Source organism: Piliocolobus tephrosceles, chromosome 5, assembly GCF_002776525.5.
Source record: "Piliocolobus tephrosceles isolate RC106 chromosome 5, ASM277652v3, whole genome shotgun sequence".
Lineage (NCBI taxonomy): Eukaryota > Metazoa > Chordata > Mammalia > Primates > Cercopithecidae > Piliocolobus > Piliocolobus tephrosceles.
In genome coordinates, this window is record NC_045438.1 from 158488274 (window position 1) to 158498743 (window position 10470).

At 36.2% G+C, this 10470-nt stretch overlaps 1 protein-coding gene across 1 annotated transcript in view; it reads left to right on the plus strand.

Moving 5' to 3' along the window:
• OFCC1 (orofacial cleft 1 candidate 1) overlaps positions 1-10470 on the plus strand; it is a 496016-nt gene that overhangs the window by 295713 nt on the left and 189833 nt on the right. The window lies entirely within an intron of this gene.

Genomic DNA, 10470 nt, shown 5'->3' on the forward strand with positions numbered 1-10470 from the left:
AAAAAAAAAAAAAAAAAAAAAAAAAAGCCTTCAATTTATGAAAAATGCGTTATCTGCAAAGCATAATAAAGTGAAGAGCAATCAAACAAGATGTTCCTGTGTTTAGGTTACAGTTGATCAGGCTGAGCGCGGTGGCTCACGCCTGTAATCCCAACGCTTTGGGAGGCCGAGGTGGTTGGATCACCTGAGGTCAGGAGTTTGAGACCAGCCTGGCCAACATGACGAAACCCCATCTCTACTAAAAATACACAAATTAGCCAGGCGTGGTGGTGCATGCCTGAAATCCCAGCTACTTGGTAGGCTGAGGCAGGACAATCGCTTGAACCTGGGAGGCAGACATTGCAGTGAGCTGAGATTGCGCCACCGTACTCCAGCCTGGGTGACAGAGAGAGACTCCATCTCAAAAAAAAAAAAAGAAAAGAAAAAAATTGCAGTTGATCAAGATTCATCTGTCACTCTCAAACACATAATATGTGCTCATATATGATTTTGACATCTATTTTATAAATACCTTTTATTCAATGAATAAAAGAATGAATGTGTGGATATATGGCCAAAACAAAAGCGCGCGTGTGTGTGTGTGTGTGTGTAGACATACCATAATAGTATAATTGGGATTCCACTTCAGTTCAGTTAAGCCATGTTCAGTTTAGGACTGAGCACATCTGAGGCTTTGTGGATTAAAGTGGCCTAAAATGAACACAGGCTTGCAATGAAAAAACAGAGACAGAAATTTAGGTTTTCTGATACATCAATGATGTGGTCAATATCTTAGCACTTGGACTCCAAAAATGCTTTCTTTTTTCAACTTAGTTCCCTTTAAATATTGGGTGAAATTAAAAAAAAATACTTTTTGGCAATTAGAATAAGAAGCTGTACTATATTAATGAAATTTCATATTAAATCCAACTTCACTAAGCTGTCTTTTGTCACCATTCGACTAGTTCATTTGTTGCATTTTCATTTTAAGAAAGACTAAGATGCCTCCTGGGAAGAGACTAATTCTAAGGAAAGAGACAGTCAGGCACACAAGCCTGATCTCATGCCAATATCTCAGGGCCAGAGAGGAAAGGTAATTTTGATTACAGTACAATGTTTGCCAATTGTATTGTCCTGTGGTCTAATCCTCAGGCATTTATTCTGGGGAGTTAGTGGGAGGGGCTTGGAGTAAAAACTGAGATCTCCATCAGTTGTAGGGGGCCTCTGTGTAACACGGAGGAGCAGCATGTGGTGGGTAGGAGCTGGGAGATGACATATACTGGACCCCTTCACTTAGCATTGCTGATAGAACATCGGATGGACAGAGGTGTGAGTGCAAGGTTTGATCAGAACTAGGAAGATATTGGAGAGAATGTGGCATGGCCTGCAATGGGCACCAGCAAGAATCAGTGTTAGAGGCGACAGTAGTCAATGGAGGTGACCCCAGCAGCAGCTCTGGCACTGACAGGAAGTGCTGTCCATGTGGCTTTGTGGACTGGAGGTGCCACCAGTTGTTTCATGATGGATGTGGAGACGCTGGTGGTTTGTAGAGCATGGTGGTCAGCATAGAATCCTTGACAGCAGGCAGCAATGCTGAAGGCTGAGAGTAGGGAAGGAAAATGGTAGACATTCCAGAAATGTGGAGAGGAGTGAGTTCTGAACATATGTGATCTCAGGACTTAGATCCTTCTGGAAGAGATGAGAGGTAGTTAGAATAAAGGATAGGGATCCATAGCAGTTGTGCCTGAGGTAGAGAAATCCTGGGTTAGGGTAATAACTGTGACCCTAAATTTACCTTGAGACCACTCTGGCCATTAGAAATACACATGTACAAAAATTTGTAATAGAAATAACATAAGCACTTGTGTTAAGTGCATAATTCAAATTGTCTGAGCAATTATGTGATGAGAATTGTTTTTCCCAGTAGTGCACGTAGCCTAGATTATTTTAGAAGTGATATTGTATAAAACTGTTTACATTTTTTTCATTTATAGCTGTTTTTCCCTTAAGATGGAAAACAAGTGCTAAATAAAATTTATAGACCATTTACAAAATAGTTTTTTTTTTTTTTTTTTTTGCTTTGAGACATTTAAACAATTATTAAGGAAAAGAAAATATATAGGAAAATCATTTTCTTTAGGTTTATTGAACTGACCTGGATTTGTGTCTTCAGAAACCATTGGGGTCCTAAGTGGTTTGAATCTCTTTCATTGATTTGGAAGGCTAAAAATAAATCCTCAGGAAAGCATCCTTTTTATTGAAATACAGAAATATTTTATATAAATATTAGATGTATAAAATATTTGGTCAGTTTATAAAAATAAATTTGTTTCCTTTCCTGTCTTTTTTTGGTTTAAACAACAACAACAACAACAACAACAAACAAATGAAAAAAATGGAACAGCAGAGTTCCAAGACAGTGCTTGTCCAGCTGGAGAAGGAGCATTTTAATCAAACATTTGAGTTTTGGAAATGTCAGCAGAATAAGAAAAAACTTATTTATTAATTTATTTTTCCTCAGGGGAACTGCCTACCCCCAGGTAATCAGACAGATTTGCCCAGGAAATTACCAGAATATCTGTTTGTGTTGTCCTTTTCTGTTTCTGTTAATGCTAAAATTGATGCCAGTGGTGACACTTAACTACCTCTTAAGCATAGTTAGTTTTACATTGTCGCTTCAAATCCACGTTAATGAAACCTCCAATGTATGATTTTGCAAATAATGTTTTATAAAATCTGCCATAGGTCATTGAAGAAATAATCTTTGTGAGAATTGTTTTAACATCCAAAGACATTACTATTCCAGTTCACTGATGACAGATGGATTCATACATTTAAACCAGTGGGTTTATACGTCATTCAAATTTATATACCTTTAAAATAAAAATGTGAGCACAAGAATCTATATGATAGTAAAAAGGATGCTTGAGAATCTTAGACTCATAGAAAAAGTAAAACTAGAGATGATATAGGTGATTTTTTAGAGGTCCAATGACTTTCTTAATATAAACATGGCTATGTAGGAAAAAAAAACCTGGGAAAGACTTCAGTTTTCCAATATATTAGTGATGCAGTCAGTGTCTAAGCAGTTGGTCGGATTACCGAATTATACCTACCTCTGCTTAAATATTACATAAAAATTTCAAAAGGACTCTTTTTTTTGCTACTAGAATATGAAGTTTCACTGTATCAATTAATTTCCATATAAATTTCAAACTTCATTTGGCCATCATTTTAGCTGGAATTCAATGGTTCCATTTTTGTTTTTATTTTATGTTTTTGAGACAGAGTCTTGCTCTGTCGTCCAGGCTGGAGTACAGTAGCACTATCTCGGCTCACTATAAGCTCCACTTCTCAGGTTCAAGTCATTCTCCTGCCTCAGCCTCCCGGGTAGCTGGAACTACAGGCATGCACCATGATGCCCGGCTAATTTTTGTATTTTTAGTAGAGATGGAGTTTCGCCATGTTGGCCAGGCTGGTCTTGAACTCCTGACATCAGTTAATACACCCTCCTGGGCCTCCCAAAGTGAATAGTTTCAATTTTAGTATAACAAGAATTTTACTGGAAAAATTTCTCATGACTTTAGTATTTTATGCTTTCGGCATATGTTTTCTATGCTTAGAATTTTATGCTTTTAGCATAATTTAGATTAGTCTTTAATCTCCAAATAATTTCATTTAGAGTTTCTTTTGGACACTTTTTGTTTGCTATCAAAAACAATTTAGTAGGAAATAAGCTTTCTTGGACCTTCAGCAAGTGGCTTTAAAAATTTAAATCAAGTTGAAAAAATTAACAAGAAAATAAGTTTTCCATAGCTTTTATCAGAATAATTGACCAAAAACCCAGTGTAAAAAGAGAAAAGAAAAACATGGAAAGGCCTGAATCCTTTGCTTCATGAGATGGATTTTGTCTATAAATTACAAGATTTTTAAGAAAAAAGATTATTTCGTTTAAACTAAACCCAATAACCCATTATATTGATTGTTTCATATCGGAGTGTGTTTCAGTGTGCTGAAAGGCTATTACCAGAATGAGCCCTTAAATACAATACATATATGTAAGTAATCTTAGATCCACAAGGAGCATGAATTGTTAAATGAATGAAGGCAAAATTGGAAAGATTGGAAGGGTGACTGATGTCTAAGATCAGGTACTTTATAATCTGAAAGGCAACTTTCCAAACTCTACTCATTAACTTATTTACATGTAAGCTAATGTTGTCAAGCTTCAAACTCGCAGGAAAGAAACCGTACTTTGATATGACTTTTGGGGAACTTTTAAATGTGAGAAAAAACAATATGCTTATACTTAACCTTTGAATTACCACAATTACTTATGTACTGGTAGCATCTTCCTGTTTAGAAGTTAGGGAAGTGCTTCAGCTCCTTGAGGATTCTAGGTCCAGTGAGCACATGATGCATGAATGCCTTGGGGTACCGTGGGATAAAGTCCAGCAGTAGTTAGCCACTCCACAGCACTCTGGTGATTTGCAAGTTAAAGTGCCTCATAATTTACCGTGAGGGAGGGCCTTGGGGAAGAAAGAATATGGATCAATTGATTATAATTTGTTAGCAAACTTCAACTGTTAATCCTATTTAGATTTTCAAGTCACCGATATATCAAATACCCACAAGATTTGGGAAGGAAGTAAAAACAAAAAGTTTAGAAAGCTAATTTGTCCAACATGGTACCAGTTCTTGAATATTCTGTTAGCAACTGACCAATTTTCACATATTAGCCTTTCTATAAAGAAGAAGAAGAAGGCCAGATACAGTGGCGCATACCTGTAATCCCAGCACCTTGGGAGGCTGAGGTGAGAGGATCACTTGAGTCCAGGAGTTTGAGACAAGCCTGGGCAACATGGCAAGATATTTCCCCCTCTATAAAGAATAAAAAAGTTAGCTGGGCATGTTGGTGCACGACTGTAGTCCCAGCTACTTAGGTGGCTGAGGTGAAGGGATCGCTTGAGCCCAGGAGTTTGAGGCTCAAGGATGCAGTGAGCTATGATAGTGGCAGTGCATTCAAACCTGGGTGACAGAATGTGACTCTGTCTCAAAAATTAAAAAAGGAAAGAAAAATGGTATAGATTTTTCTTCTATCTCTGACTCTGTTTTTAATTATGTTGTTACTCATGTGCCTTTCAGTTTGGGTTTCTGAATAAGATTAATAATCTTGATCACCACCTGTAGATTCCTATGAAAGTCTAATATTAATTAATTAATTATTGAGTGTTATCTGGAGCTTTGTAATAGGTTTTGATTACATTACTTTACATTACTTATTATATCTTCAAAGTGGCTATGGTTGGTATTTAGAAAAGTTAATGATTCTTTATGATTATATGGCTGTTTACCAAGATATTATTCAAATAACATCTTCTCTGTCCTGAAAGATTTTAAGTCAAATCTCTTGTTTTCATGGCATGAAATCACATTGTCGTTCTATGTGTATGCAACATAGGATTTTTCCAATAACTTTGGCACATATTTTCCTTATTTTTCCCCAGTTATGCTTTGGCCAAGATTTCTGGGAGAATGTTACATAATCAGATTCATGATGGATATCCAAGTCACAGTTCATATTTTGGTCATTCGTTTTTTATTTGGTTGTTTTGTGTTGTTGTGTTTGATATTTAATACAGTGAAGACTTAGTTTAAGATAACTGTTTTTTTGGTTGTTGTTTTGTTTTGATATTTAAGAGTTAGTTATCTTAAACGAAGTCCTCATTGTACTAATTTTTTTGAGACTGGATAAAGAAAATGTACATGTATACCATGGAATGCTGTGCAGCCACAAAAAGGAATGGGATCACGTCCTTTGCAGGGACAAAGATGAAACTGGAAGCCATGATTTTCAGCAAACTAATGCAGAAAAGATAACCAAACACTGCATGTTCTCACTCATAAGTGGGAGGTGAACAATGAGAACATATGGACACAGGGAGGGGAACATCACACACCAAGGCCTGTTGAGGGCGGGGTAAGGGAAGGGAGAGCATCAGGACAAATAGCTAATGCATGTGGGGCTTAAAACCTAGGTGATTGGTTGATAAGTGCAGCAAACCACTATGACACACACATATCTATGTAACAAACGTGCACATTCTGGACATGTATCCCCGAACTTAAAGTTTAAAAAAAAAAAGAGAGCTTTTTTGTTGTTGTTGTCGTTGCTTTATTTTGATATTTAGTACATGAAGACTTAGTTTAGGATAACTATTTTTTATCATTAAGAAATATTCTTGTATTTTTAGTTGCCTTTTATTTACAAAATAGTTTTGTAAATCAACTTTATAAAAATAGTATTTGGATTTTAGTATGGCACAGTGTGTTTAGGTTCGACATTGCCCCTATTCCCCTATATTCTAGTGCAGTCCCCTGATTTCTAAACTTATGTTTTTGTATTTATGCAGACTTTCTGGCCCCATGGACATTTCAGCTGGAGATACTTTTATTGGATTTTCAAAGTGGGAAAAAATATGACATTTTCCCAAATTTATTTATAAAGTTCATAGGAATCAAACTTAATTTTATTTTTCCAGGCTTTATGCCTTTAAAAAGAATGCTGTTCAGGAGAATGTCCTCTGTGGTAAAATTTTGGTGCATGGTTGTAATGACAAAATACGAATTGTTTAGTTATTTAGTTTATAGTATATTACAGAAAACACAGTTATCGGCGAGGAAAAGCTGAGCTGAAGCAGGTGGATTTACAGGAAAAGAACAAGAATGGGGCCAAAACAAAACAAAACAAAACTCCTGAGAAACACACAAATGCATTAGAGTTTTCTTCCTCTCTAGCTAATGTAGCTGATTTGAAAGGAAGTGATTGCTTCGTTGAGTCAAGACACTTCGATGATTGTTACTAACCTTCCTCTGGTGGGCAATTTCATTCTCATTCTTATAGCCCCCAAGGAACTGCATGGGTGCACACTAGAGGGTTTCCTGACCAAAGTTCATGTACAGTGTAATTTAAGTAAAAGCTCTGATTATGTTCTGTGCTGCTCTGAGTTAAATGATAGGAAAACCTGGTATGTGTGGAAGGGCAGAAGGCAAGTGTGTGTGTTTTCCTCTCCTAGTTCAATAAAAGATAGCACGAGAAATGAATTAACTAATGCGATTCTAGACATTAAGCAGCTAATACTAGGAAGTTGGAAGCAAAAATAGAGTATTAAGAGTATTGAGAAGACCAATTTACTGATTTATTGGTTTATATATCACATCTGTTTGCTTCAATGTAGAACCATACTTCAACATATATATGTATATATACACACACACACGGGATTGGCATATATTCATCTGAATATTACAAGGAGTTAAATATCAGCCATATTAAAATCTATCGTTTTTGTATTGCTAAATGCCCTACTTTGAATTTCTCAGTGGGTCTGTTAATTTTCCTGTGAGATGATTTTAGATATATCCAAAAGCATACTCTGAATGATTAGGACACTTTAGGAATTGATTCTATTAGCAGTCTACCTTCTGGTAATATACACCATGTCCTTAAAACCATCCTACTTCATTAAGTCCTGACTCCATCCAATGAAAGGCAGTAAAAGGAGCTACTGTTATGATGGAGTCCATTGTTTCTAAATTTATAACAGGTTCCGTGTGTTTACTCTTCTAAATTCTACCTGCTGTGTTTAAATTATTGGTTTATTAAGACAAGGAATAGCAATAGAAAGAAACAATCATTTTAATATTTGAGAGTGTGTTTTTATTTGATTCATAGGCTGATTTATGTTACACAAGCAATTAGAAGGATAGCTTATTAAAATAATAATAAATACATTATAGCTTTACTTTCTCAATTGTCTTGAAAGCATAGTGGCTTAATCCTAAGTGGCACCCTTTGTTTGACACAAAGGCAGAGGCAAGAGATGCAGTTCTCCCCTTCCTGGGGGTCTGACCATCCTTACCTGGCACTTTTTTCTCATCACTTTTCACTATCTAATAAACTATAAAATATACACATTTATTGTGCTTATTCTTCCACTCACAGAATGTAAGCTCTGTGAGGACAGAGATTTTTGGGTATTTCATTTTACTACTACAGTCCCATAATAAGCACTCAATAAGTATTGGTTGAATGCATGAATATGAAACATTGGAAGGTGACACTGTACAACAGTACACTAGGACTTTCAGCAAAAACATTAGTTAACGTTGATTCTGGGGCTACTGAAGAAGTTTGTGTTCCATTATTCACTTTATTAAATTGTAGCTTTAGGAGGTCAAGAAAAATTGAGGAACATCTACCAACAAATTGTATTTTCCATGACTTTATGACCTGGAGTCTTTTCTCCTTTGCCCAGATGTCAAAAATTTCTTTCGCTTGTATTTCTGACTGGCTAATTCCTAATCACCTTTCCAAAAACTTATTTCCAGTAGCCATTTCTCCAAGAAGTCTTCTTTGACACCCCCAATATGGGGTAGATGCTTCTCTGATATTCTCAACCAGAATTCCATTCTTTAAATCATACCAGATTATATATGTTTAGCTTCCTTCTTCTCCCCTGCTCTGAAGGCAGGGGTCATAGTTTTCCTGTTGTTGTTGTGTTTGTTTTTTAAATTCAGACAGTGCTCAGTTCCTAGAAGGCACTCAATTAAAAATAAAAGTGTGGGGGTAGGTGGTGATGATGGGGAGGAGAGATGGGATGGGGGAATAGAGAAAAAATATAAATAAAAAGTGATGAAATGTTATTTAATCAAGAGAGAACATCTAGGCAATGAAAGGATTAGGGCATTACAATAGGTTTCCAAGAGAATTTTATTTAACTAAGGAATTCAGATCATATTATAAGACAGGTAATATTCTAGGCACTGAGGGTGCTGCAGTGAGCTAAGAGATAATGTCTTTGCATTCACAGAGGTTATATTTTAGTTGGGAAGACAGACAATAGTTGAGTATAAACTATATTTGCAAAACAATGCTTAACAGAATGTAAAATTAATATAAAATGCATTTAAATTATAAAAATACATAAATTCTAGATATGTATTACAGTATAGAACTTGGGGATGTTTAAAGGATTTCAGAACTAAGAGTGTCAAAGCTGTCTCTTTGCTCAAGTGACCTCAGAATTCTTTCCTTGTAAAATGCTGTACATAGGATCTAAGAATGGGAAACGCAAAATGAATCCCTCCAGTATTGGCACTTGTAACCTAACACATGTACGTCAACCCACATGAAACACAGAAGGAACAATCTGTATAGGCCTTAAGGGTCCCTGTTTCCAGTTATGTGTGGAGGCATCGAGCTCTGAAGGGAAATGGTGGTCTGAAGGCTCCCAGGGTGCAGGCCTCATTCATGTGCAGCTGGACAGGACCCCAACACCTCCACTGACAACAGGGATGCAAATGGTTTGAGAACCTAAAAACTAAATACACTACTCCAGACTTTTGGTTAAACACGACTTAACTTTGTTCACCCTCCAAGGTTTTGATTATCTTGGTAATATTTACTAGTCAGTTATAGAAGACAAATAATTTGAGTTTTATATTGGATTGGAGAACCTTCCAGACCATGGGTACCAGTAGTTGATTGACAATGTAAGGACTATGCTACCATCCTTTTGCTAATATAGGTGAATTATTTTACCAGCATATGGAAGGGCATAGTTAGAGTATCACAGTGCTTTGTGGTAGAGAAAAAAAAAAAAAAAAACAATTACAGTGAATGAGGAAGAATGGTGTTATTGCAGTACATAAGACTTTGATTACATACCACCAAGATTCCTATCAGCCTGGTAGTTGTTGACAGATAAAGTAACAAAAATGAAACTCATTTATTCTTTCCTTATTGAGACCTCAAGGTAAAGCAGATTTTCAGTTTTTATACTTAACTGCATGATAGAACAGAGACCGACACAAAAATGTGTCAGTCCAGAAATAGAAATTAAACCTAGGTTCACATCAAAATTTCATTTAGCCTTGGAAAAGGAGCTGCCATTTGGATTACTTTTGATCCTAAAACAAATATACTAAAGAATATCACAGTATACCTGTTATGTATTAATCCTTCCCTGCGAACCATACTTTCAAAGTTGTTGTTTTCATTCTACAAGGCTTTATTTCTTTTGCAATGTTTGAGGCAACTTGAATTATCATCAGAGTAGCGTTCATTTTGCTAGCCACAGACATATACATTTCAGTCTGCAGGAAGTATGAAACTAGATTTGGAAAATTAATAGCAGACCCTTTCTTCTATTACAAAGTTATACCTCATGCTACAGTTTGATCATGAAGATAAGGAGAGAGTAAGTGGGACACGTGATGTGAGAAATTTTGGTTAGTGATGGTTAGTGATGTTGAGATTGTTGATGTGTGTGAGATAAATTTATGGCTAAGTCATTTGTATCTTCCCTTTATGTTACTGAAGTTGACATAAGAAAGATCTATAAGCAAGCCCCTCCCTCCCTCCCTCCTTCCCTTCCTTTCCTTCCTTCCTTCCTTCCTTCCTTCCTTCCTTCCTTCCTTCCTTCCTTC